Source organism: Mobula hypostoma, chromosome 19, assembly GCF_963921235.1.
Source record: "Mobula hypostoma chromosome 19, sMobHyp1.1, whole genome shotgun sequence".
In the NCBI taxonomy this organism is placed as follows: domain Eukaryota; kingdom Metazoa; phylum Chordata; class Chondrichthyes; order Myliobatiformes; family Myliobatidae; genus Mobula; species Mobula hypostoma.
The window spans coordinates 11,839,898-11,867,494 of NC_086115.1; the positions used below are offsets into that span (position 1 = coordinate 11,839,898).

The following is a 27,597-nucleotide window of genomic DNA, read 5'->3' on the forward strand; positions in this document are numbered from 1 at the left end:
AGGGAGCTTCACTCTGTATCTAACCCGTGCTGTCCCTGTCCTGTGAGTGTGTGATGGGACAGTGTAGAGGGAGCTTCACTCTGTATCTAACCAGTGCTTTCCCTGCCCTGGGAGTGTGTGATGGGACAGTGTAGAGGGAACTTCATTCTGTATCTAACCCGTGCTGTCCCTGTCCTGGGAGTGTGTGATGGGTCAGTGTAGAGGGAGATTCACTCTGTATCTAACCCGTGCTGTCCCTGTCCTGGGAGTGTGTGATGGGACAGTGTAGAGGGAGATTCACTCTGTATCTAACCCGTGCTGTCCCTGTCCTGGGAGTGTGTGATGGGACAGTGTAGAAGGAAATTCACTCTGTATCTAACCCATGCTGTCCCTGCCTCGGTAGTATATGGCGGTAGAAAGTAGGTTTATCATTGCAACACTTACTAAGGTACAATGAAGCACCTGGTTTTGCATGCCGTCCTTGGATAATTTTATTACATCAATGTAGTGTAGACAGGGCTTTACTCTAATCTGTATTAATAGGATGATGTAAGATTTCCTCTTTATTTAACTCGTGCCCTGGAGACACTGACAGAATTGTGACTTTTACCCGACTTAACCCCAGTCCTGTGATGGGGAGTATTACCCATGATTGAATGGTGGAGCAGACTCAATGGGCCAAATGGCCTACTTCTGCTCCTATGTCTTAAGGTCTTATTAGTTGTCCATACATGCTCCATCTGACACAGTTACAACACCATCTCCAGCTCTGTCACTGTTGCTGCTAGTTTGCTGCAAGACGCCAGCCTGTGGTAAGGCTCGGCAATCTGTGTGTGCTGCTTTTCGTGAACCAGCCTGCACGATGTGAAACTTCTGTCTTGTTTTAAACTTGGAAGGATTCCGATCTTGACACAGACTTCTGCAGATTGTCGCTTTGTGGTATGCAGGAGCTTCCTCGTCAGCTTCCTCCTTTTGTTGGTTCTGGTTTTGTCTTCTGGTATCCCTCCCCTGGACAGCCCCGTTCCAGAGACCTGAGCACACTTTCTGCAAGTGCTGTCGGGAGAGAATGCTATTCCATTACAGGCGTTTTTAAACCCAACCTGCCACCTACAGGACATAATTTGAGGAACCAATTCTTCACGTCCTACTCAACAATATCAAGGACCCCACCCATTGCAAACATTCTCCTCCACTCAGGCCCCCCCCCCCACCTTCCCTAACATTGGGCAGAAGATGCAACCACGTATCACCAAGGTCAAGGGCAGCTTCCACCCCAAATACCAGACTGCAGATGCTGGAAATCCTGAGCAACAAACACAACTCAGCAGGTCCGGCATATTCAATGGAAAGGAATAAAACGTTGACGTTTCGGGGCGAGACCTTTCATCAGGACTGGAAAGCAAGGGGGGCAGAGCCACCATGAGAATATTAAGTGGGGGGGGTGGAAGGATTGTAGGCTAGATGGTGATAGGTGAAGCATTGTGAGGAGGAGGAGGAGGGGCTGAAGAGAGAAGTGGGAAGTCATAGATGGAAAAGGCAAATGGCTGAAGGAAGAATCTGATAGGAGAGGGAGGTAGACCGTGGGAGAAAGGGAAAGGAAGGACACCAGAGAGGTGATAGGCAGGTAAGGAGAAAAGAGGGAAGAGGGGAGCCAGAATAGGGAATGGAAGAGGGGTAGACATTACCAGAAGCTAGAGAAATCTATGTTCATCCCATCAGGTTGGAAGCTACCCAAAGCAAGAATGAATGTGAGGTGGTGTTCCTCCAATCTGACAGTGACCTCATCTGGGCAGTAAGGAGGCCATGGGTCAAGGACATCTGGGAATGGGGAGTGGACCAGGAATGGTTGGCCACTGGGAGATGCTGTTTGCTGCGGACAGAGCGAAGATGTCAAGCTCAGTTTGTGGCCCCACTTCCGACTTGCAAGGTGTCTGGATTACCAGCAATTCAGAGGTTGGAAGAGCTGTATGCCCACTTCCACTTGCTGTGGGTGGGATTTTGCTGTGCACACATTGGCTGCCATGTCTCCTGCATTACACTGGACGAATTCAGCAGTCTCACTTTCCCCTTCGCCCACTTGCTGTGGCGGTGGTCACAGTCAGCGTCACTGCCACATATGACAGAACTCTGTGTGTGTGTGTGCGCGCGCGCACTTATACCAACACGCTAGAAGTTCTCCCTGAGCCATTTGCCAGTGTTTGACCTATATTCTGTCTAAACCAGGTGTTCCTAACTTGTGTCATGGATCAATACCATTAACTGGGGGTTTGGGGAACCCTGGCTCTAAACCTTTCACATCCATGTAAGTATCCAGATGTCTTTGAAAAGTAGTTATTGTGCCAGCCTCAACCACTTCCTCTCGCACCCCATTTCATATACTGTAGATACTAAACTCTGTTCACACCCTCACCTTAATCCTAACCCTTCCATGTCTTGGTTCTCCAATCCTGGGAAAAGGACTGATAAAAGTATGGAAAAGAGTAAACAGTCAAGATTCCGGGTGAGACCCTTCCTGATGAAGCATTTTGCATGCATGTGCTTCAACATCCTATAAATCTTTTCTGCACTTGTTCCAGTTTAATAACATCTTTTCTCTGGCGAGGTGACCAAAACTGAACACAGTGTGGCCTCGCTAACTTTGTGCACAACTGCACCACGATCCCTGAATGCGGGCTTTTCACACTCAGCCTGCGCCCATGTGGGTTTCCTCTAGGTGTTCTGGTTTCCAACCCACATCTCAAAATTGTGCGGGTTGGTAGGTTGATGTCCTGCTGTAAATTGTGTAGATGAGCATCTCTCACAATCTCAGCATATCCCAAAACATTTTACAGGCAAAAATTTATGCATGGGATGTTACTGCTTGTATAATTAGTACAGAGAGCTCTCCTGCCGTCCTTTGGAATGGTGCCATGAGATTGTTATGGCCTCTTCTTGTTTATGGGATGTGGGTGTTGACTATTTTGTCTGAGAGGTATTGGTGAGCTGCCGTCTCAAACTTCTGTGATCCCTCACATGAACTGGCTCACACCAGACTAGGTAGAAAGTTCCAAAATGAGCGACTTGCTCCTGACTTGGCACAACCCAACGTTGCTCAGCGCTGACTCTGCGGCAGTCTGGAACACGTTACAGTGAAAGGACCCTGGCAGTTCGTCAGCACACAACATGCTGCAGGAACTCAGCAGGTCAGATAGCATCTATGCGGGCGAATAAATAGCTGATGTTTCGAGCCAAGAACTCTTATCGGGACTCTGCGGCAGTTCACAAAGGCAGCTCACACCATTTTCCAATGGGGCTATAGGATGGGTGATGAATGCTGGCCGTGCCAGTATAGTCTAGTTCCTAAAACATTAATTAATAAAAACAAACTCCCTCCCCCATGTTTGAGAATAATATACACACTAGAATCATAGAGCACCACAGCACAGAAACAGGCCCTTCAGCGCATCTAGTCCAATTGTCCTCTACCTGGTCCATAGCCCTTCATAAGCCTCCTATCTAAACTTCTCTTGAATGTTGCAATTGAACCCACATCCACAAGGGTGATTTCAGCACTCCCACCACCCTCTGAGTGAGAAGCTCCTCTTAAATATTTCACCTTTCACCCATATACTATGACCTCTCGATCTAGTCTGACCTAACCTCAGTGGGGGGGGGGGGGAGCCTGCTAATACTTACCCCATCTATACCCATCAAAAGTTTGTATATCTCTATTAAGTTCTTCTGCACTGCAGGGAGTAAAATCCTGACCTGTTCAACCTTTCCCTTTAACGCAGTAGGTTGAGGCTCTCCGTCAGACAGGGTCAACCATGGATATCGTGTCCTAGCGGTCTACACGATACGCGAGCCAGTCCACAAGCCGGGCAGTATGATATGGAGAGCAACCTATTCCCATACAGCAGTCTCCCCCTCTCCACGTAGCTGATGAATCCAAAGGAAATGCAGAAACCAATACAGTTTGGCACCAGTGGCATTGCAGGAGTTGCTAGTTAGTGTTGAACTCAATGGCGGACTGCCTTAGGGACTCCAGCTCAGGATTTTTCTGTGTGGCTTACTCCCAAAGCCTTCCCCGTCAGTGGGTACAGCCGCAAAGCAGCGGAGGTTTGAGATCAGAGTTTTCCTTCTCCGAGATGAGCTGCCAACCACGGCCGATAAGACCCACCTGTCCAAAGCAACTGGCTTTTAAGGCCCCAGTAACCCACCTTTGCCCCTGGGTTTAGAAGCTAAGCCACACAGTATGATCAGGAGCTGGGCCTGGTTGTTAGAGGCTATTTGAGACTCACACCATTGGGAGCAATTAATAGGTAGTGGGAGCTTATCCTCACCACCTCCCCTAGCGATAACAACATTAAGGAACCTTATCTCAGCTATGGAGGGGAATAAACAGGCAAGGTTTCCGGCCAAGACCATTCCTTATTTATTTCTCTCCATAGATGCTGCCTGACCTGCTGAGTTCCTCCAGCAGCTTGTATGTGTCGCTCTGGATTTCCGGCATCTGCACAATCTCTTGAGTTTTTCACCTTTAAACTGGTATGTGGGAGTTGAGAGATGGATTTGAGAATGACAGTCTTTCACCCTGTGTGTGAAGAGGCATGGTAGAAGTGGCGGATGTTTATTGCTGTGAACGTTGAGTTCGGGGTGTGAGGGTAGGTGGCAGGAGAGTGGACGTACTCAGGCACAAGGGGGTTTCTCTCCCCGTGACACAGCTGTGTGGCCAGGGACCAGCAGCACGGCGACAGCCCAGCCCTCTTCTGTGTGTGGGATCTGCAGCTGTTGGCCACAACCTTCGCACAGTTGGGGAACCTTGATGCTGTTAACCCTTTGGTGGCTGAGCACAGCACTCTACTAGAACATAGAACATCACAGTACAGTACAGGCCCTTCAACCTACAATGTTGTGCTGGCCTTTTGAAATCAATCCAATACTTCCCTCCCACATAGCCCTCCATTTTTCTATCATCCATGTGCCTAGCTAAGAATCTCTTAAACCTCTCTAATATATCTGCATCTTCCACGAACCCTAGCTGGATGTTTCATGCACCCACCACACTCTGTGAAATAAATGCATTTTTTTAAAAAAGGTTAAAAGAATTACCTCTATCATTTCCCCCCTTATTTACCCTCAATCACCTTAAAATTCTGGCATTAGACTGAAAAGCTGTGCAAGTGCGGTCAACTCTTTCTCCTCCAGATTACAATGTCATGAGCTCCCCATCTATTTATCTGAGCAACTACTCCAGGCTGGGGCCTCAGTGCGTTCCCGAGGGAATGCTGGAGGTGTCACCCCAACTTCCTGGTCGGGATCCAAGTTCCCATTTTGGAAGAAAAGCATGCTTTATCTGAGACCCAAGCCAACATCTGTTCTTCAACCACCGTCAATGAAAACAGGTTATCGTGGTTGTGGAATTTTGCTCTGCAGAAATTAGTTGGCATGTTTCCTACATTAGTAAAATAGTAACCAAACTCTTGGGGGGGGGCGGAATAAGTCATTTGCTATAAAGGTATCCTTGAATGCCTTAAGATTGAGTCATACAGCAGGAAACAGGCCATTTGGCCCAACTCTTCTATGCTGCCCAGTGAGCTAGTTCCACCTGCCCATGTTGGGGCCAAAGCTCTCGAAACCTCCCCTATCCATGTGCTTAACTCAATGGCTTTTACACGTTGCTACTGTGCCAACCCCAACCAACATTTCTAGTAGCTCATTCCAAATACGCACTACCCTGAGAGGCTGCTCCTGATGTCCCTTTCAAATCTCTCACCTCTGATCTTAACCCTAATGCTCTCTTTTAAGCCCCAGGAGAAAAAAACCTTATGATCTTATAGACTTCCAGCATTACTTACTGCCTGTTGGGCTGGTGATGCTTAGTACAGCAATGGAGGTCCTCCACGTGTGGCAGTGCTTCATCATGCCAGTAGCTTCCTCTCCGTTTTCACTACTGTCAGTCACGTAAGTCCTGGGTGGAGACTCAGGAATACTGTCGCACTCAGATATAGAAGGATTCTTCATTGCTGTTCCAGTACCAGTTTTGTATTACCAGTCAGGGTTGTTAGCCCTGTGCTGCAAACCCTCGAACCTGGGAGATCAGTTGGACCACTCTTAGTCTGTCCTCTACTCTTCGACCTGTTTGGCACGGGTGACCCTACCCAGAGCCAAAGCATGAAGCCCTGACACCAGCCAACATTGCTCTCTGGGTCTTTGAGACACGCAAGCCTCCAAACTACGACGGGGTTGTGGCCCCCGATCAGGTCACCCCTCAATCTCCTACGTTCCAGGGAATAAAGGCCAAGTCTACGCAACGTCTCCTTGTCACTCGGCCCCCCCAAGTGCAGGCAACATCCTATTAAATCTTTTCTGCAGTCTTTCTAGTTTAATAACATCTTTCCTATCACAGGGTGTCCAAAACTGTACACCATACTGCGAGTGTGGTCTCACCACTATCATATATAACTGCAACAGAACATCTGGAAAGCAATAACCACACCAACATTTATCTTCAACGGCTACATATTTGATTCCTCCCACATGAGGTAACCAAGGACAATCCCATGGCCCCTAGCAACTCCTGTCTTTTTGTTGACTGTGGGATTATCCTTGTTCCAAACCTATCTTGCCACCCTTCCCCAACTCTATCTCAGTTACGTTGACACCTTCATCAGTGCGGTGCTGCTTGTTGTAATGTGGACCTTGTCGTTCTCGTCACCTTTACCACCAATTTAAAGAGATAATGAGGTTAGCCTTCTTTATCACACATATATCAAAAACATAGAGTGAAATGTGTTTAACAATGACTAACACAGTCCAACACTGGGAGCGGCCTGCAAGTGTTGACACAGTTCTGGTGCTCACCAGTAATGAACACTAACCCATACGCCTTCAGAATGTGGGAGGAAATCAGAGCACCCAGAGGAAGCACATGCAGTCACAAGAGAAAGTACAAACTCCTTACAGAAATTGACCCCCAATTGATGGCACTGTAAAGCATTTCGCTAGCCGTTATGCTTCTGTGTCGTGCTGCTCTCAAATTTACCCGGACCACCTCTCTGACACCTCTTTCTCTAGATCTCTCTGTCTCCATCTCAGGAGACAGACTTGACACTGGCGTCTTCCACCGACTCCCACACCTACCTTGACTGCGCCTTCTCCCACACCTGCTTCCTGTAAGGATGACATCACTTTTTCTGAATTTCTCTGCACCGGCCTCGATGCATTGACTTGCACCTCCATAGATGCTGCTTGATCAGATAGGTACTTCCAGCATTCAGCTTCTTTGTCCAGTTTCTGGCATTTACACTGAAGAGAATCAACACCCCAAGTGTGTAAATTCAAATTATTTCTGGGTGGACCAAAGGGCATCAATCCCTATCTATTCTGCCCTCAGCACGTCCACCCTATTTCCACACATGTCCACACAAATAGAAATAATTAATTTATAGGAGGAACGTTGCTAAGAATGTTCCTGGTAAATTGCTTTATTATTGTCACATGTTCTGAGTTACAGATTTTTTTTGCGTGCCATTTGGAAAGGTCAGCTCATCACTTCAGATTCAATTCAATTATTGATCACGTGTACGTTGAAAACTTAAGTGAAATGTGTCGTTTGTGTAAACAACCAACACGCCTAATGATGTGCTGGGGCTGCTGCAAGTTCCAGTTCTAACATAGTATACCCACAGTGCTCAACTGAACAACATCAGAACACACCGAGCAACAAAACAAGAGCAAAACAAGCTCCTCACCTCCCTCCCTCCATCCCACATGGACAGTCCTCCAGGTTTCCAGGCTTCAACCATTAAGCTTTGACTTTCAGACTTCCAACTGATCTTCGGGTTCCAATTTTCAGTTTCGACCCCTGGACTAGCCAATGACGGGACCCCGAACCCTGGGCTTGCTGACTCACTGGCCCTCGTGCCTTAATGCATCAAGGTAGGACAAGCGATACCAATAAAAGAATACAGAATAGAGTGCTAAGCACGCAGCTAGATAATAATGTGCAAAGTGATAACAAGGTAGGTTGAGAGGGCAAGAACCCACCTTACCATCCTAGGGAACCATTCAATAGTCTCGTAACAGCCGTGTTCAAACTGTCCATGAGCCATTTGCCAGCGATGAGCTCATATCCCCCTTAAACTTTCATATCCACTTATTAATCCAGATGTCTTTTAGAATTTGTTATTGTACCTGCATCAATCAGTTCAAAGAAAATTTATTGTCAGAGTACATATACATCAACACTTACAACCCTGAGATTCATTTTCTTGCAGGTATTCTCGAGAAATAGGAGAAACCTCAATAGAATCAATGGAAGACCGTACCAGCAGAACAGAGAAGTAAATAATATGCAAGAGACAATAAACTGTACAAATACAAAAAGGAAAAAAATATATAAAAAATAAATAAACATTAAAAACCAAGAACATGTGATGAAGAGTCCTTGAAAGTAAGTCCATAGGTTGTAGGAACAGTTCAGTGATGAAGCAATTGAAGTTATCCACCCTGGTTTAAAAGACTGATGGTTGAGTGGTAATAATTGTTCTTGAACCTGGTGGTGTGAGTCCTGAGATTCCTGTACCTTCCTCCTGATGGCAAGTAGCTATAAAGAAGTGTGGCCAGTATGTTGGGGGGCCTCGAAGCTGGACGCTGCTTTCCTGTGCCAGTGCTCCGTGAAGATGTGCTCAATGGTGGGGAGGGCTTTATCCCTAATGGACTGGGCCATGTACTACTTTTTGCAAGCTTTTCGATTCAAGGGCATTAGTGTTTCCATACCAGGCCATGATGCAACCAGTCAGTGTACTCTCCACTTCAATCTTCAATCTCCCTCTTATGTGCTGACCACGTTTGATTCAGCCGACGACAGAGGTTTTGTCAGCAAATTTAAACGTGGCATTGGAGCTGTACTTAGCCGCACAGTCATAAGTGTAAACCGAGTAGAGCAGGGGGCTAAATGCGCGGAATGTGGTGCGCCTGTGCGAATGGAGATTGTGGAGGAGATGTTGTTGCTAGTCCAAACCGACTGGGGTCTGTAAGTGAGGAAACCAAGGATCCAGTTGCACAAGGAGGTATTGAGGCCAAGGTCTCTGGATGCTTTCCAGAAAGAGATGGATAGAGCTCTTAAAGATAGCGGAATCAAAGGTTATGGGGATAAAGCAGGTACTGGATACTGATTGTGGATGATCAGCCATGATCACAGTGAATGGCGGTGCTGGCTCAAAGGGCCGAATGGCCTACTCCTGCACCTATTGCCTATTGTCTCGAAGCTTTTTGATTAGTATTGCAGGGAAGATGGTATTGACTGCCAAGCTGTAATTGATAAAGAGCATCCTGATGTATGCATCTTTGCTGTCCAGGGTTGAGTGAATAGCCAATGAAATGGCATCTGCTGTTGACCTGTTGTGACGGTAGGCAAATTGGTGTGGACCCAAGTCACTTCTCAGGCAGGTATGTTTCATCACCAACCTCTCAAAGAGCTTCATCACGATAGATGTAAATGCCACTGGACGATAGCCGTTGAGACAAGTTACATTGTTCTTGGGCACTGGTATAATTGAAGCAGGTGCCTCAGACTGCCAAAGCGAGAAGTTAAAGATATTGGTGAACGCTCCAGCCAGTTGACCAGCACAGGTCTTTCATACTTGGCCAGGTACTCCTGGGTGGGATGCCTGTCATGGGTTTATCCTCACGAAGGATTCTTGCGCGTCGGCCTCAGAAACTGAAATCACAATGCCTTTGGGGGCTGTGGGAGCTTGTGATGGCTCCTCCATGTCTTGATGGTCAAAGTGAGCATAGAAGGCATTCAGCACCTCTGGGAGCAAAGCCTGTTGTCACATGCCAATTGCTTTCATTTTGTAGGAGGTGGTAGCATTCAAGCCCAACCACAGTTGAGCATTATTCAGTGATTCAGGTTTGGTCCAGAATTGCCACTTCACACAAGAGGTGGTTTTCCAGAGACTGTATTTGAACCTCCTGTGTTTTACTTGGTTGCTAGACCTGAATGCCTCTGATCTGGACCTCAGCAGCTTGTGGATCTCATGATTCATCCAGGGCTTCTGATTGGGGAAGGCATTGAAAAATATAAAGTCTGTGAAAACGGCGCTATCTTGGTTCAGATCCTTTGATGAGTCCTCGACTCAAAGCGATCCCATAGTCACTCCTCTGCCTTCCACAACCCGCTCTTTGGTGTCCTTTTCTCCAGACCTTGGTCTTTAGCCTCTCCCTGTAGGAGGAGGACAGCTGAGTGATCTGATTTCCCAAAATACCATCTAGGCATGAAATGGTGGGCATTCCTAATTATAGAGTAGCAGCGTTGGGTCTCCTGATGCTACAAGTGATATATTGATGATAATTAGACAAAGATTTCCTCAAGCAAGCCTGGTTGAAGTCCCCAACAATGGACATAGAACTTAGAAGGTCTACAGCACATACCAGGCCCTTCAACCCACAATGTTCTGCCGACTATATAACCTACTCTACAAGATGCCTAGAATTTCCCTACCGCATAGCCCTATATTTTTCTAAGCTCCATGTACCTATCTAAGTGTCTCTTAAAAGACCCTATTGTATCCACCTCTACCACCTTTGCTGGCAGTGCATTCCATGCACCCACCACTTTGAAGGTGTTAGGGTAGACAGTTTCTTGTTTCTTATTTGCTGTTGGTGGCACTCAGTCATGTGTCTGTTTATCATTGGCCTTTGGCAGTATGTAAACTGCAGTCAGGATCACGAAGGAGAACCCTTTTGGTAAGTAGAATGCTCAGCACTTAATCATTAGATGTTCCATGTCGGGGGGGGGGTGCAGAAGCAAGAGTGCGACATGAGCACTGCATCTGAACACCACAAACGGTTTAACATGAAACACAGACACCCCCACCTTTTGCCTTTTCCGATTCAACGGTCCAGTCCATCCTGTGTATTGAGACGCCCTTAGATCTTACTAAAGTATCTGGCATGTTCAGAGTGAGCCATATTTCCATGAAACAGAGAACACAGCAATTCCTCATTTCCCTCTGATACAACAATCTTGACTTGGGTCCTCAGACTTAGGTTCTCCATCAATTGTACATTTGCTACCAAGATGCTGGGTAGAAAGAGTTTCATGCCCCTTCGTTTTTTTCTGGCTTGGAGTCCTCCCCGTCTCCCTCCCTTTTGGCCATGGTAATGTATTTTTGTCTGCTTAATGCATGCCTGAGAGTTAAATCCACATAGATCTTCAGATGATCATGAAAATACTAGTTCATTATGATGGTTCAAAAGTGCATTTTGTAAAGGCAAATTACAGGCTGCAGACTGCACTGAGAGTAGTTCAAAAGAAGTATATTTAAAAGTTTTGTAAGCTGCTTGCAGCACATCACTGTGGTTCACTGGTGCTATCTTGCCACTTCCTCTTGCAATTAATTTCAGATAGTAACACACACACACTGCTGGAGGAACTCAACAGTAAAGCAGCATCTATGAAGTCAACATTTAGGCACTTGGCCTAAAATGTTGACTATTTATTCCTCTCTGTAGATGCTGTCTGGTCTCCTGAGTTCCTCCTCTATCTTGTGTGTGTTGCTCTGAATTTCCAGCGTCTGCAGAATCTCTCGGCTCAAAGAAGAGAAAATCTGCAGATGCTGGAAATCCAAAGCAACACACACAAAATGCTGGAGGAGCTCAGCAGGCCAGGCTGTATCAGTGGAAAAGAGTGAACAGCTGATGTTTCGGGCCAAGTCCTTTCATCAGTTCTGGAGGAAAACAGATGAGAAGTTACAGCAAGAAGGTGGAGGGAGGGGAAGAAGAAACAGAAGGTGTTAGGTGATAGGTGAAACCAGGAGATGGTGAAACGGGTGTGACGTAAAGCGATGCAAAGTCAATTGATGAAAGAGATAAAGGGCTGGAGAAGGGGGAATCTGATAGGAGAGGGTAGAAGACCATGGAAGAAAGGGAAGGGGGAGGAGCACTGGAGGGAGGTGATGGCAGGTAAGGAGATAAGGTGAGAAAAGGGAAATGGAGATTAGTGAATGGGGGAGAGGGCATCAATCACTGGAAGTTCAAGAAATCGATGTTCATGCCATCAGGTTGGAAGCTACCCAGATGGAAGACAAGGTGATGCTCCTCCAACCTGAGTGTGACCTCGGTGTAGCAGTAGAGGAGGCCATGGACTGACATTTTGGAAGGGAAATGACTTCGGTTTAGATCCCAAAACTCTTTTTATTGGTCATAGCAGTGCTTTCACATGTCATGGGCTGGTGAAGCCTGGCGGTGCCTATCCCCTTTCCAGGCCAGACCACAGCTGATGTCCTCCAACTCGGTGGCTCGCCCTGGTCTCGAACATGTGGTCGGTGTAATTCTTCAGTGAACTCATCCGCCCCGGCTGGTGACTTTGTTGACGAGGTCCTTTGCCACCCCCTCACATTGTTTAGCCAGCCAGCTGAGGCGGTGTACCAGGGTGGGCCACCTGGAGGCAGACAAGGAGATGGATGAGGACCAGTGATGCCTTCTGGGTCGAGTGCAGCTGCCAGACCTCTATCCAGAGCTCCCGCCCCCTGTGGGAGTGGGAAGTAGAATTAAAATGGGTGGCACTGGGAGATCCCATTTTTTCTGGCGGATGGAGCACAGGTGCTCGGTGAAGTGGTCTCACCGATATACAGATATACAGACGGTCACAGCGGGACCACTGGATACAGTAGATGACCCTGAGACAGAATGCTTGGTTGTTGGTAGGTAGGGTTGATACCTGACTTTCAAGAGCGCTTGTGAGTTATGTTCCGGCTGGACTTAGTCCTAAAACTGCTGGAAGCACATCTTTCCCTCCACCCCCCCCCCCGCTTTCCGCAGGGATTGCTCCCTACATGACTCCATTGTCCATTTGTCCCCCCCATCCCTCCCCACTGATCTCCCTCCTGGCACTTATCCTTGTAAGCGGAACAAGTGCTACACATGCCCTTACACTTCCTCCCTTACCACCATTCAGGGCCCCAGACAGTCCTTCCAGGTGAGGCGACACTTCACCTGTGAGTCGGCTGGGGTGATATACTGCGTCCGGTGCTCCCGATGTGGCCTTTTATATATTGGCGAGACCCGACGCAGACTGGGAGACCGCTTTGCTGAACACCTATGCTCTGTCCGCCAGAGAAAGCAGGATCTCCCAGTGGCCACACATTTTAATTCCATGTCCGATTCCCATTCTGATATGTCTATCCACGGCCTCCTCTACTGTAAAGATGAAGCCACACTCAGGTTGAAGGAACAACACCTTATATTCCGTCTGGGTAGCCTCCAACCTGATGGCATGAACATTGACTTCTCAGACTTCTGCTAATGCCCCACCTCCCCCTCGTACCCCATCCATTATTTATTTATATACACACATTCTTTTTCTCTCTCTCCTTTTTCTCCCTCTGTCCCTCTGACTATACCCCTTGCCCATCCTCTGGGTTCCCCCCCTCCTCCTTTCTCCCTGGACCTCCTGTCCCATGATCCTCTCGTATCCCCTTTTGCCTATCACCTGTCCAGCTCTCGGCTCTATCCCTCCCCCTCCTGTCTTCTCCTATCATTTTGCATCTCCCCCTCCCTCTCCAACTTTCAAATCCCTTACTCACTCTTCCTTCAGTTAGTCCTGACGAAGGGTCTCGGCCTGAAACGTCGACTGCGCCTCTTCCTGGAGATGCTGCCTGGCCTGCTGTGCTCACCAGCAACTTTGATGTGTGTTGCTTGAATTTCCAGCATCTGCAGAATTCCCCGTGTTTGCGGAAAGAAGAGGCGCTGTTTTCTCCCGGTAGGGATTAGTTTTTATCTCCAAGTGCTCCTGCCACGTTTTGTCACTCTGCAACCTTATCCTTCAATCTCTTTGAATTATGGAGGACAGCATGTGTATAAACGTCTCTTTCCAGCAGACTTCATCATGATCATCACGACTCCAGTATTTCTACAACACACATAAAAGTTTCTTGATTGTACATATGATTTTTTTTGTGTTCTATCGCTGAGCAGCAGTGCACCATCTGATGGGCCTATCAGAGTTCTGTTTGGGAACTAGTTGACTTGATCAGCATTTCTGATCTGGCTATTGTTCACGATTGCACTTAATAAATAAAAAAAAAAGAAGTCTTATCGTTAAGGTTTTTACCATATTTCAGTGATAAACCAGTTCCAAGATGGGACTAGCTAGGATGGCTGATCTGGGTCGGCATGGATCAGTTGGGTGGAAGGGCTTGCTTTCGTGCGGGGTTGAGAGATAGCAGGGACGCTGGAGCCGGTTTCCAGGGAAACCGATAAAAGCCGTCAGGACTGCGGCGGGCAGCTCCGTCCCAGGCGCAGCTCCGCCTCCATTGGGGCGAGGGCCCCGGCGGCGCGCTGACGTCACGGCGCAGGGAGGGCGATACAATGTAACAGACAGGTCTGGGGATGGATCAGCGTTCCTCTGGGCGAATGTAGCGAACGGCTGCGCGGCGGACGCCTCTCCCCCCTCCCAGGTAAGGGCGAGGCACACTCACCACTACCCTCCTGGTCTCCCCTCCCCTCCTCCAGGGGTAAACGTACCCTCCCCTTCCCCTGCCGCTCAGACTGCTGAGCAAGTTAGGGGTCCCCGTGGTGAGGTGTGTCACTGTGTCAACTAGAGTTTGGATACTGTTGCAGTTCAGACTGAGATGTTACGCGTGGAGGGAGGATATGTGGCAGAAAATCTGTTCGGGACTTACTTGCGGTTACGGTTTCTGATTCAGTTTTGTGTGGCGGTGGTGTGTTACTGTTTATTGCTTCTTGGTCCCCCGCCTCTACGGCCAATCCCTGTGAAACGTGCCGTCTGTACCACAGTTGGTGTCTGTCTTGCTTCTGAGTCAGAATGCAGAGAGTTCGAGCCTTACTGCAGGCAAATATGCGCAAAAATCTAGGCCGACTCGGTGTCGCATTGAGACAGAGTAACGCCACTGGGATGTTCGCTGTCAGATGGAAGCGCTGTCAAATATATGAAAGTGGTTAAAATCCTGAATGGTTGCCTTGTAGTCTCAACGCAATTGCTCCTGTGGGGAAACATGCTGTCATATTTGGAACATTAACATAGGGGACGGCACTGCAAAAAGTTATTTGCCAATGCAAACTGTAGGATACAAGAGGCACTATAGAAATACGAATTACTGTGTGTGTATGCTGGGGATGGTTCGAGGACAAAATATATTCGAGACTATCCCCTCCCAGTTTCTCACTTCATCCCGTCTCCCTCACCCACTTTACCCCTCACCTAGCTTCACCTATCACCTGCCAGCTTGTACTCTTCCCTTCTTCACCTTTTTACATTGTCTTCTTCCCCCGCCAGCTCCTTCCAGCTCTGGTGAAGAGTATCAGCCCAAACATGTCGACTGTTTGTTCATTTCCATAGATGCTAGCCTGACCTGCTGAGTTCCTCCAGCATTCTCTGTGGGGGCTGCTCTGAATTTCCAGCATCTGCAGCATCTCTTGTGCTTGTATATCAATGACTGATGCCTCTGTATTCAGATTCGTGTAAAAATGTGTATACTGTTGTACGTTTCTTGTGAATGCTGTTTATCTGATGGAGTGTGCCAGTGATGCTGCTGTGAGATTTCCCTGTGCACCTGTACACACAGGTAAGTGTGCTCAGGACAATAAACTTGACTTTGACTCAAAATAGCTGGTGCAGCATCTTGGGGAATCTGTGCCTGGACTGGGAAAAATTTTAGCTGCAGTATTGAGGGGGGTGGATCTACTGCTGTGCCCTGATCCCCGAGCTGGTGACTGCTTTACGCCTGCTCTTCAGTCCTAGCCCTTACCACCACGGCCACCCCAACACGCCTTCCAGGTCCTGGGTATCAGGACAGGGGCGTGTTCATTCGCGCTGATCCGTGTGGCAAGTTGGCTTGTTATTGTCACATACACCGAGGTAGGGTGAAAAACTGTGCAGCGTGTCATCCATACAGATAATTTCATCGTATCAGTATGCAGATAGCACAAGGGAAAAGAATAGCAAAATATACAGAGTATAGTATTGCAGTTACAGAGAAAACAGATTGCGGGTGCAGGGGTCATGATGGGGTAGATTGAGGTCAAGAGTCTACTGTGCAAAAATCTTAGGCATATCTATATAGATAGCGATTAAGAGAGATAGATGGTGCCTTAACACTTTAGTACTGTAATAATTTTATATATTACACTGTGCTACCATCGCAAAAAAAAACACATTTCATGACATATGTGATTGCTGATACACCTGATTCTAATGTGGGTCTCTATTGTGGACTGAAAGTTGGAAGTGGGGCAGGGAGAGGGGGAAATCATTGTTGGGAAAGGGGGGAGGGAGCGGGAAGCACCAGAGAGACATTCTGTAATGATCAATAAATCAATTGTGTGGAATCAAGTGACCTTGCCCGGTGTCTCAGGGCTGGGCATGTCTGCACCTGTGCCAACCTCCACCCCTGGCATTCTTTCTCTGCCAGCTGTCCCACACCCCTCCTCCAGCTTTCTGGTTCACATTGACAAATACTGTACTGTGCAAGTCTTAGGCACATGAGGTGTGTATATTACAAATATTGTATTTTTTTTGCACAGTACTGTGTCTCATCATTCAGTAGTTGTATAAGAACGGGATGGAAGTTGTCTCTGAGCCTGGTAGTGCGTAATTTCAGGCATCAGCATCTGGATTATTATCACCCACGTACTGCACGTCAGGAAATGTGTTGATTTCTATCTTTTGGCTGATGGGTGGGGGGGGGGTAGAATACCACTACTGTTCCTGTGTCAGGAATTACCGATCGTTCTGAGTGTCTGTCGTGCAGCTGGACACACACCTGGCAGGGACTTGACCCTCTGTCCGTTCAGGAACGTGGAAGAAGGAACGAGGTGAGATCTGCAGCATCCTGTTTCTTGTTTGTTGCAAATGAAGAAACAAATCTTCTGAGCAAGTCATTCACGAGCTCAACAATAAATGAAGGGAGTTAATACCAGCAAGAAATTCGTAGAGCCCTTCCCCACAACATCCCAGAAAGGAATGTATGATCTTATAGTTGCAGATTCTGGAATAATCTCAGAGATTGATGTGTCTGGCACTGTGTGCCAGGGTTTGAGGATCTGAGTTATCAGAATGAAGGTCAGGGCAGGCTGGGGTCGCGGGGCGGGGTCGGGGCAGGCTGGGGTCGCAGGGCGGAGTCGGGGCAGGCTAGGGTCGCGGGGCGGAATCGGGGCAGGCTAGGGTCGCGGGGCGGGGTCGGGGCAGGCTGGGGTTGCGGGGCGGGGTCAGGGCAGGCTGGGGTCGAGGGGCGGAGTGGGGGCAGGCTAGGGTCGTGGGGCGGGGTCGGGACAGGCTGGGTTCGCGGGGCGGGGTCGGGGCAGGCTGGGGTCGCGGGGCGGGGTCAGGGCAGGGTCGGGCAGGCTGGGGTCGCGGGTTACAGGGCGGAGTCCGGGCAGGCTAGGGTCGCGGGGCGGGGTCGGGGCAGGCTGGGGTCGTGGGGCGGGGTCGGGGTTGGGCAGGCTGGGGTCGCGGAAGACGGGGACCTGATGGATCACATGACCTTTTCCACAGGGTAAGGGAACCAGTAGCCAAAGGGCATAAATTTAAGGTGAAAGGTGAAAGATAAAAGGGACCCAAGGGGCATCTTCACTCAGGACATTGAGTGTATGGAATGAGGGGCCAGAGAAAGTGGTTGAGGCAGGTATCACAGTGACATTTATCGGGTCATTGAGTATTACAGCACTGACACAGGCCCTTCAAATCAGCTAGTCTTAGCTGGCCTGGTTTTCTGCCTAATTATATCTAGTTGCAGCAGGACCATATCCCTCCAAACCCAAACCATCCATGTCCCTACCTAAACTTCCCATTGAACCCGTATGCACCACCTTCACTGCCAACTCGTTCCACACGCACACAAAACCCCTGAGTGAAGATCCCCTTCAGATTGCCGCTCAAATTCTTCACCTTTCACCCTTGACCTCTGCACTCTGGTTGTAGTATCACCCAAAAGCCTGTTTGCGTTCATGCTTTCTGTACCCCTCATCATTTTGATAACATCTCTCTATTGGACTTAATGTTTAGAAGACCAGTACTGGGATGGGAAAGGTTTCGGAGGATGGCTGAATCTGGGTCTGAGTCCACTGGGGAAGTTGTAGGCCTGATGTATGTGAGTCTGCGAGTCTGTAGGCCTGGGGGTTGCCTGTTCTGGTGTTGGAGGCCTGTCAGTGTGAGTGGGTGAATGGGAGGGAGGGGGAGGAAAGAGACTTGTTTCGCTGCTGTTGTGTTCGTTGCTGCTCTGCTGAACGCGGTGGGCATGCTGTGTTGTGGCAAGGCCTGCAGACTGCCCACCCGCCCAGCGCATCCGCAGGTGGTGTGGGCTCGTAGCACCGATGCTGCATTTCGGTGTTCCGTGTGATAAGTGAATGATCCTGATGGGTCAAATGGGATGAGCTCAGGTCGGGACCTTGGTCAGCAGGGACAAGTTGGGCCGAAGGGCCTGTTTTCCTGCTGTATGACTGTGCGGTGCTATGTGCAGCCCATTCCCGGACCCCAGATGGAGAGAGCGGCTTTGCTGTTCACGTTAACCAGAAGGCAGAGGAAATCGCAGGTAGGCAGTCCATCACGGTGATTAGATGGTGCTGGACTGTAACTGTCGCACCCAAATTGACTTGTCTGTTTTTCTTTCTCTCTCCCTCCCAATCGCCATGCTCACTTCGTCCCTGAACTCCTCCATCCTGATCAAAAAGGTGCAACAGCGCCTTTATTTCCTGCGGAGCATGAAGAAAGCTCACCTCTGTCCCAGGATACTGACGGACTTTTACCGCTGTACCAGTGAGAGCATACTCACCAACTGCATCTCAGTGTGGTATGGCAATTGTCCTGTATCGGACCGCAAAGCACTCCAGCGTGTGGTGAAAACTGTCCAGAGGATTATCAGCACCCAATTGCCCACCATTGAGAACATCTACCATAAACGCTGCCTGGGCAGAGCGAAAAGCATTATCAGGGATGCATCTCACCCTAACCATGGACTTTTTACTCTCCTCCCATCCGGTAGGCGCTACACTCCCGCACCAGCAGGCACAGGAAGAGTTTATTCCCTGAGGCTGTGACACTGCTGAACCTCTCATCACAGCGCTAAGCAGTATTGCACCCATATTGTACTGTCTCAGTACTTTTATATTTGTGTGCTGTAGCACTTTTTACTCGCAGTTATTTTGTAAATAATACTATCCTTGCATTTCTGGTTAGATGCTAACTGCATTTCATTGGCTTTGTATCTGTACTCGGCACAGTGACAATGAAGTTGAATCTAATCTAGCTAACTTGAGACTTGATGAAGGGTCCCTGCCTGAAACGCTGTCTCTATAGATGCTGCCTGACCTGCTGAGTTCCTCTGGCAGTTTGTGTGTGTTCTCAGCGCAGCTGCTGATTGAGTGTCAAGGCAGATGGGTCCACAGGTGACAGGTGTTGCAGGGTGAAAGGTGAGTCTTTCGGCGTTGAGGCTTCCTCTGTCCGTGGACTGTTCAGCCAGAAAGAGGATCAGAACGAGCTTTAGTATCTCTGACAGACGGCTGGTGTGAAATTTGTTGTGTGGCAGCAGTACATAAAACAAATCGCTATAGGTTCCAATCAGAAATATAAAGACATTGCAATCAGAGAGCAAAATAGGGTGGTAATGTACTGTTCATGGACATTGAAAATTTTGATGACAAAGGGGAAGACGCTGATCCTAAGTCATAATAACTGTGCTTAATCCCACCGCCTAACTGTGTTCATATGTTGACTAAGTCTAGTTCGTCCAGCGTGGCTTTGTTCAGATCCTTCCAGGCACCAGTGCTTGCCTGGTTAGTCTAAACTAGACTAGGTCAGAATAGCTAACATCCCTCCCATTGTAAGCTGGACCTATTTGAGCCGAACAGACCAGACTAGGATATGGATTAGGAGGTGCAGGGGCCCCTCCCTGCTTGGCTCTTATGATTGTTATTGAACACTCCCAGGACAGAGACAGCACGGGTTAGATACAGAGTGAAACTCCCTCCACACTGACCCATCACACACTCCCAGGACAGGGACAGCATGGGTTAGATACAGAGTGAAACTCCCTCCACACTGACCCATCACACACTCCCAGGACAGGGACAGCATGGGTTAGATACAGAGTGAATCTCCCTCTACACTGTCCCATCACACACCCCCAGGACAGGGACAGCACGGGTTAGATACAGAGTGAAACTCCCTCTACACTGTCCCATCACACACTCCCAGGACAGGGACAGCATGGGTTAGATACAGAGTGAATCTCCCTCTACACTGTCCCATCACACACTCCCAGGACAGGGACAGCACGGGTTAGATACAGAGTGAATCTCCCTCTACACTGTCCCATCACACACTCCCAGGACAGGGACAGCACGGGTTAGATACAGAGTGAATCTCCCTCTACACTGTCCCATCACACACTCCCAGGACAGGGACAGCACGGGTTAGATACAGAGTGAATCTCCCTCTACACTGTCCCATCACACACTCCCAGGACAGGGACAGCACGGGTTAGATACAGAGTGAAGCTCCCTTTACACTGTCCCATCACACACCCCCAGGACAGGGACAGCACGGGTTAGATACAGAGTGAATCTCCCTCTACACTGTCCCATCACACACTCCCAGGACAGGGACAGCACGGGTTAGATACAGAGTGAATCTCCCTCTACACTGTCCCATCACACACTCCCAGGACAGGGACAGCACGGGTTAGATACAGAGTGAAGCTCCCTCTACACTGTCCCATCACACACCCCCAGGACAGGGAGTGCTTGAGCTTCCTCCGATGTTTTTATGTTACACTGTTCTTACTTGACATTGTTCCAGTTTTCGCCCTGTTTAGTATTGTCCTTTCTGTTTGGACGAATGCCAGGATTTTAAACAATCTAGGTTTGTAGTTTATGTTGCTGGGCTGGAGTGATATTGCCAAAATGATTTCACACTCCATTCCTTCCAGTCGTTTAGGCGGTCAGCTTAACTCAATATGTGCACCAGTAATTCCGTATCTGCAAGTGATTTCAGTGCGAAAGTGCCAATAAACAATTGTAAATTTTTTGCTGCGTGTGTAGTATCACTGGGCATATTCCAGTGCTCACTGGGAAGCAGCCAAGCTGTCTACTCAGAACCATCAATTAACCATCTCAGATCCAACAGACTAGCAAGAGCCATCTCCCGGTGAGTACCGTGATCCGGTGTTGTCAAATGACATGAGTACATAGCAGGTAGAATGCTACAGCACAGTATGGGGCTCACGTTGTTGTGCTGACCTTTTAACCTCCTCCAAGATCAATCTAACCCTTCCCTCCCACGTAGGCCTCCGTTTTTCTTTCATCCATGTGCCTGTCTAACGCTGCCCTAAATGCTCCTAATGTACCTGCCTCTACAATTTCTGCCCTGGGAAAAAGTCACTGGGTTTCCAGTCTGTCAGTGCCTTTTATTATCTTGTGCATCTTATCATGTCACCTCTCATCCTCCTCCACTTCTAAGAGAAAATTCCTAGCTTGCTCAGTCTATCCTCATAAGACATGCTCTCCAGTCCAGGCAGCATCCTGGTAAATCCTCACTGCACCCTCTCTGAAGCTTTCTCATCCTTTCGATAATGAGTGGACCAGGACTGAACAGAATACTCCAAGTGTGGTCTAACTGGGGTTTTGTAGAGCTGCAACATTGTAGAGCTCCTGGCTTTTGAACACAATCCCCTGGCTAATGAAGGCCAACACACCTTTTACAGCTTGAGCGCCAACATTGAGAGATCTGTCTACGTGGACTCTTCGGTCCCTCTGAACCTAATGATCCGAGTTATAGATCTATCCCCATCAGTTCCCTGTCCCCATGTTAGACAATGACTGGACTATATCCACGAGTGCTGTATCTCAGTCTGACACAGTGACAGATTATCTTCCAACCAGTCTGTTGTCCCATGTTAGGCAATGACATGAATGTTCCATCCAGTAAAGTACGTAATATTACAGTGACACATCTATTTTAATAACCCCATACCCCAGTATTAAACAGTGGCAGGAATCTTACCCATTGCCCCAGTATTATACATTGGCACCGTTATCCCTGTTAGGAGATTGGAGGCCGAGGTAGCCTGTCCTGGGCTTGGAGGCTTGCCTGTGTGGGAGGGGGAAAAGGGGCTTACTTTTGTTTTGCTGTGTTGTTCAACTGGACGTTGAGGGCATCAACGTTGGCACCAGACTGTGTGGCGATAGCTGCGAGCTGCCCCCCTGTGCATCTTGAGGTTGTGTTGGTTGTTAATACAAATGATACTTTTCACTCCACAGTACTGTACAAAAGTCAGGCACATATATATTGCACTGTATCGTGGTGGTCTTGTGTATTGCACTGTACTGCTGCCGCAAAATAAAAACAGATTTCATGACATGTGAGTGATGACAGGCCTGATTCTGATATGAGTCTCTATTGTGGACTGGGAGTGGGAAGGGATCAGGGAAAGGAGGATCATAGTTGGGAAAAGGGGGAGGAAGTGGGAAGCACCAGAGAGAATTCTGTAATGATCAGTAAACCAATTGTCTGGAATTAAATGACCTTGCTTGGTATCTCAGGGCTGGGTGTGTCTGCACTCGTGCCACCCCCTGCCCCAGCCCCTGGCACTCCTCTGCCACCTGTCCCACACCCCTCCCATGGCGTTCTTCACCCGTGTCATTCCCAACATCCTTTGCTCCCGCTAGATGTGCAAGCTCGCTCTCCACTCCGCCGGCTTGGGTACCCTGGCTATGTATATGAACCTAAGACTTCCGCGCAGTTACTGCATGCTTTGATGTACATGTGATAAATGAATCTGAATTTGTAGTATAGAGGTCTTGCTTTGCCCACCAGCTGTGTACCTCAGTGTTGTACTGTGACAGATCTATCTCCACTGATACTGTACCCCAGTGTCATATGGAAGTAATTCTCTATCCACCAGCTGTGTAACTGAGTGTTTTACAGCCAAGATACATGACCACACATTTATCTACACTGTATTCCATTTGACACTTCTTTGCTCACTCTCCAAATCTGTTCGTCCTTCTGCAGTCTCTCTGCTTCCTTATCACTACCTGCCCCTCCACCTATCTTCACATCATCCACAAAGCCATCAATTCTGTCATCCATGAGATTGGCATATGACATGAAAAGTAGTGGACCAGGATACCACTGGTCAGCAGCCGCCAATCAGAAAAGGCCCCCTTTTATTCCCACTCTGCCTCCTGCCAGTCAGCCAATCTTCTATCCATGCTAGTATCTTTCCTGTAGTACTATGGGCTGTTATCTTGTTTAGCTGCCTCACGTATGGCACCTTGTCAAAGGCCTGCTGAAACTCCAAGTAAACAACTTGCACTGACTCATCTTTGTCTATCCTGCCAGTTATTTCCTCAGAGAATTCCAGCAGATTTGTCTGGCAAGATTTCCCCTTCCTTTCTAGCGTGTTGCATCAGTCAGTTCGGCCATTCTTGTCTGGCGCGTGGTGTCGGGATTGGTCTCCTTTCGGGTTAACCGGGTCACGATATGAACGTTCCTGACTTTACCCTTGTTTTTTTTACGAGGCCGAGTGGCTAGCTCGACGCTGAACCCAGCACGGATGGGAAGCGTGCTCGGGGGGGGGGGGGCGGGGTGGCCCAACTTGGATTCAAACTCGGGAGCCTTCGCTCCGAAGTCCGGCACTGATGCCACTGCGCCACCAGTCGGCCTTAAGGGATTTCCCCTTAGGGCAACCATACTTACTTGGGTCTATTTAGTCCTTTGCCTCCAAGTACTTTGAAACTCATCCTTAATAATGGGATCTTGCCAAGCGCAGAAAGCAGGCTTACTGGCCTATAGTTTCTTGTCTTTTGTGTCCCTCCCTCCTTAAAGAGTTCAGTGGCATTCTCCAGTCCTTTGGAACCATTCCATTAGAGATTGCCACCCACCCCAGCCGTTTGTATAAGCACAATAACCGGCCCAACGACCCCACACTGCCCAATGTACCCATGTGTCCAATTGACCTGCTAGCCCGTGCTTCTGTGGAGACTGCGAGGAAACCGGAGCACCCAGAGAAAACCCATACGGTCATGGGAGAATGTAACGACTCCTTACAGACGGCAGTGGGATTTGAACCTGGTTTGCTGGCACTGTAATAGCATTATGCCAGTTGCTATGCCACCATGCTGCCACCCTCTTCCTCTCCACCACCCCCCCCCACAGGTATGCAATATCCTGTGTCCCAGAGTTATTCAGTAATGGGCTGCACCAGTATCCCAGCGTCATATAGTGATCTCAGTGCTGTTTTAGACAGAATTGTCGCCAGCCACCACCCACTCAGCTTTAGGCTGGACCCTGTAATCACACAGATGTGCTGTGTTTATCCCTCCCAGATTTACATCCCCCCTACTATTAGAACCCTTTAAGATTCACCTTGCAATTTAACACACCACAGAGCTGTTGTGCGGTCCGTTGGGACAAGGCACCCATCTGCTGGCTGCCGCGGTGTAAAGGAAACACCGCAACCCAGGCTTTTGGTGTGATCTGTTTGTGGGTGATTTCAGAACACCCCTCTGCTCGACCGTCCAAAGAGATGGACAAACCACTCAGCCCCTCGATCCCTTGCTCCCTGCCCCCTCATGTTCCCTCAATAACAGAGTTAACCTCCAGAATCCCGTCCCTTGCAAGGGAGAAAGTTTCTGATTTCAGTCTATCCTTGTGTCATGTTTCCAATAGTGAGGGAGTCTGGGACCAGAAGAATACTTTTTGCAAGGCACAGTATGAAGAGCATTTGATGGCTCTGGGTCTGTACTCATTTGGATGAATAAGAGGGGTCTCATTGAAACCTATTGAATATTGAAAGGCCGAGACAGAGTGGATGTGGACAGGATGTTTCCTACAGGAGGGCACAGCCTCAGAATAGAGGGATGGCCCATTAGAACAGAGATGAGGAGTTTTTTTTTTTCCTTTTTGGTGGGTGCCTGCGTGCGTGCGAGTCTGTGCGTCTGTGATGATGTCTTTTTCATGGCTTTTTACAAGGCGCAGAGAGAGAGAGAGACTGAGTGACGTGCCACTCCTCACACAGCCATTTCGCAGTATTTTCCCTTTTATTCTACGAGGTCGAGTTGCGATCTCAACACTCAACCCGGCACGGATGGAAAGCGTACTCAGGAGTGGACCCGACTGGTTTCGAACCCGGGAACCTCCGCTCCCGGGTCCGGCACCGATGTCGTCGCACCACCAGCCGGCCTGAGATGAGGCGTTTCTTTAGACAGAGGATAGTGAATCTGTGGAATTTGTTGTCACGGATGCCTGGAGGTTAAGTCATTGGGTATATTCGAAGCGGAAGTTGAGAGGTTCCTGCTTAGTCAGGGTGTGAAAGGTTATGGGGAGAACCCAGGAGAATGGGGTTGAGAGGACAATGAATCAGCCACGTGCAAGTGGAAGAACAAACTCGATGGGCCGAATGGCCTGATTCTGCTCCACATTACCAATACCCTGAAACTGCAAAGGGTTGTTGACACAGCTGAGAAACCAGCCCCCATTCCTTGCACTTTGTACCACCTCTGTGAAGCAGCAAACATAATCAAAGACTCCACTTACCAGGGACGATATCTCCTCTAGCTCCTCCCGCTGGGCAGCAGTTGCAAAAGCCTGAAAGCGCGTACTGGCAGGTTCGAGGGAAATGGTCTTTGTGGGTGCCGTGCACTGTCATACTGTACCTCGCTACATGTGACAATCAGACCAGTTTATCATTTTATGGTCCAACTGCCTATTAAATGCTCCCAGTGGTGTGTATCTCAAACAGCCTCTGACAACCAAGTCCGGCTCCTGCCTTCACGTGTGGCTTAGCTACTAAGCCTGGCGGAACCGTTTCTACTGACAGGAGAAGGAGCAAAGGTGGGTTACTGGTGCCTTAAAACTAGTCGATTCAGGCAGATGGGGCTCATCAGTCTTGGTTGGCAGCTCATCTAGGAGAAGGAAAACTCTGATCTCAAACCTCTGCTGCCTTGTGATTGCGCCCACTCATGGGGGGGGGGCTTTGGGAATAAACCCTGAGGGGAAAAATCCAGGGCTGGAGTCCCTGAGGCTACATTGAGTTCAATGCTGACTGGCAACTCCTGCGACGCTGCTGGTACCAAACTGTATCGGTCTCTGCCGTTCCCTTAGGCTCATCAAGTGTATGGAGAGGGGGAGCTTGCTAGATGGGCAACAGCTTGCTCTCCATATCGTACTGCCCAGGCTTGCGTATCTAGACAGCTAGGACACAGTATCTGTGGTCAAACCCGACTGACGGAGGCAGTCTAAAAATGAGCACCAGACGAGTCTGGGCCTGAAACTAATGCATGTTGCCCATCAGAGACATGATTCCAGGAATGAAATGATTACCTTACAAGGAGCGTTTGTTGGCTCTGGGTCTGTACTCGCTGGATTTCAGAAAGATGAGGGGGTTTCTCATTGAAACCCTTCAAATCTTGAAAGGCCTAGACAGAGTAGATGTGGAAAGGATATTTCCCGTGGTGGGAGAGTCTAGGACAAGAGGGCACAGACTCAGGATAGAGGGGCATCCATTTAAAGCAAAGATGCAGAGAAATTTCTTTAGTCAGAGGGTGGAGAATTTGTGGAATTTCTTACTACAGGCAGGTGTGGAGGCCAGGTCATTGGGTGCACTTAAGGCAGAGATCGATAGGTTCTTGACTGGACACGGCATCAAAGGTGATGGGGAGAAGACCGGGGAATGGGGTTGAGGAGACAGAAAAAGGGATCAGCCATGATTGATTGACGGAGCAGACTTGATGGGCCAAATGGCCTAATTCTGCTTCTAGGTCTTATGATAAACCAACCTGCACCCTCAAGGCTCCCTGATTCTTTGTCGTTACTGACATTATGCTGTATGGCTGGCTCTAAATTATTTCTTCCCCTCCTACCGCTCTCTTTTGGAGCACAGCAGAGTGAACTATAGTCATACAGGGCAGAACAGTGAGGAGGGAGCTTCACTCTGTATCTAACCCGTGCTGTCCCTGTCCTGGGAGTGTGTGACGGGACAGTGTAGAGGGAGCTTCACTCTGTATCTAACCCGTGCTGTCCCTGTCCTGGGAGTGTGTGATGGGACAGTGTAGAGGGAGCTTCACTCTGTATCTAACCCGTGCTGTCCCTGTCCTGGGAGTGTGTGATGGGACGGTGTAGAGGGAGCTTCACTGTGTATCTAACCCGTGCTGTCCCTGTCCTGGGAGTGTGTGACGGGACAGTGTAGAGGGAGCTTCACTCTGTATCTAACCCGTGCTGTCCCTGCCCTGGGAGTGTGTGATGGGACAGTGTAGAGGGAGATTCACTGGGAATCTTACCCATGCTGTTCCTTCCCAGGAAGTGGCAACTCTCCAGTACTGTTCCATTCCTGCGACTATTAGATGGGGCAGTTTTTGAAGGATGAAGGGACTTTTTACCCGAAGCGTTGATTGTCTGTTCTCCTCCATAGATTCTGCCCGACTTGCTGAGTTACTCCAGCATCTTGTGTGTTGTTCCCGATTCCGGTATCTGCAGTCTCTAGTGTCTCTTGTTCAGAGAGAATTTCAATCTGTCTGTTGTGCATTGTTCCTGCGCCGGGAGCTTTTGATAGAACAGTATAGAGGGAGATTATTATGGCTAAACTGAGCTGTAAGTGCCCTGGGGAGGGTTTGTTG

The 27,597-nt window shown here is 48.8% G+C and overlaps 1 protein-coding gene and 1 long non-coding RNA gene across 4 annotated transcripts in view; one reads left to right on the top strand and one right to left on the bottom strand.

Annotated features, from left to right (window-relative positions):
• Positions 1–398: 398 nt before the first annotated feature.
• LOC134358819 (uncharacterized) lies at positions 399–27,471 on the bottom strand. Its single transcript, XR_010020959.1, has 3 exons — positions 27,361–27,471; positions 13,551–13,876; positions 399–1,032 (listed from the first exon to the last, which is right to left on the bottom strand). It is a non-coding gene; the product is annotated as an uncharacterized LOC134358819 (long non-coding RNA).
• The window catches only part of dnmbp (dynamin binding protein), a 139,878-nt gene continuing 126,557 nt past the window's right edge, over positions 14,277–27,597 (top strand). For all 3 annotated transcript variants that reach the window (XM_063071335.1, XM_063071336.1, XM_063071337.1), the window contains exon 1: positions 14,277–14,423. The gene's annotated coding sequence lies outside the window, so the exon portion shown is untranslated. The remainder of the gene's footprint in view (positions 14,424–27,597) is intronic.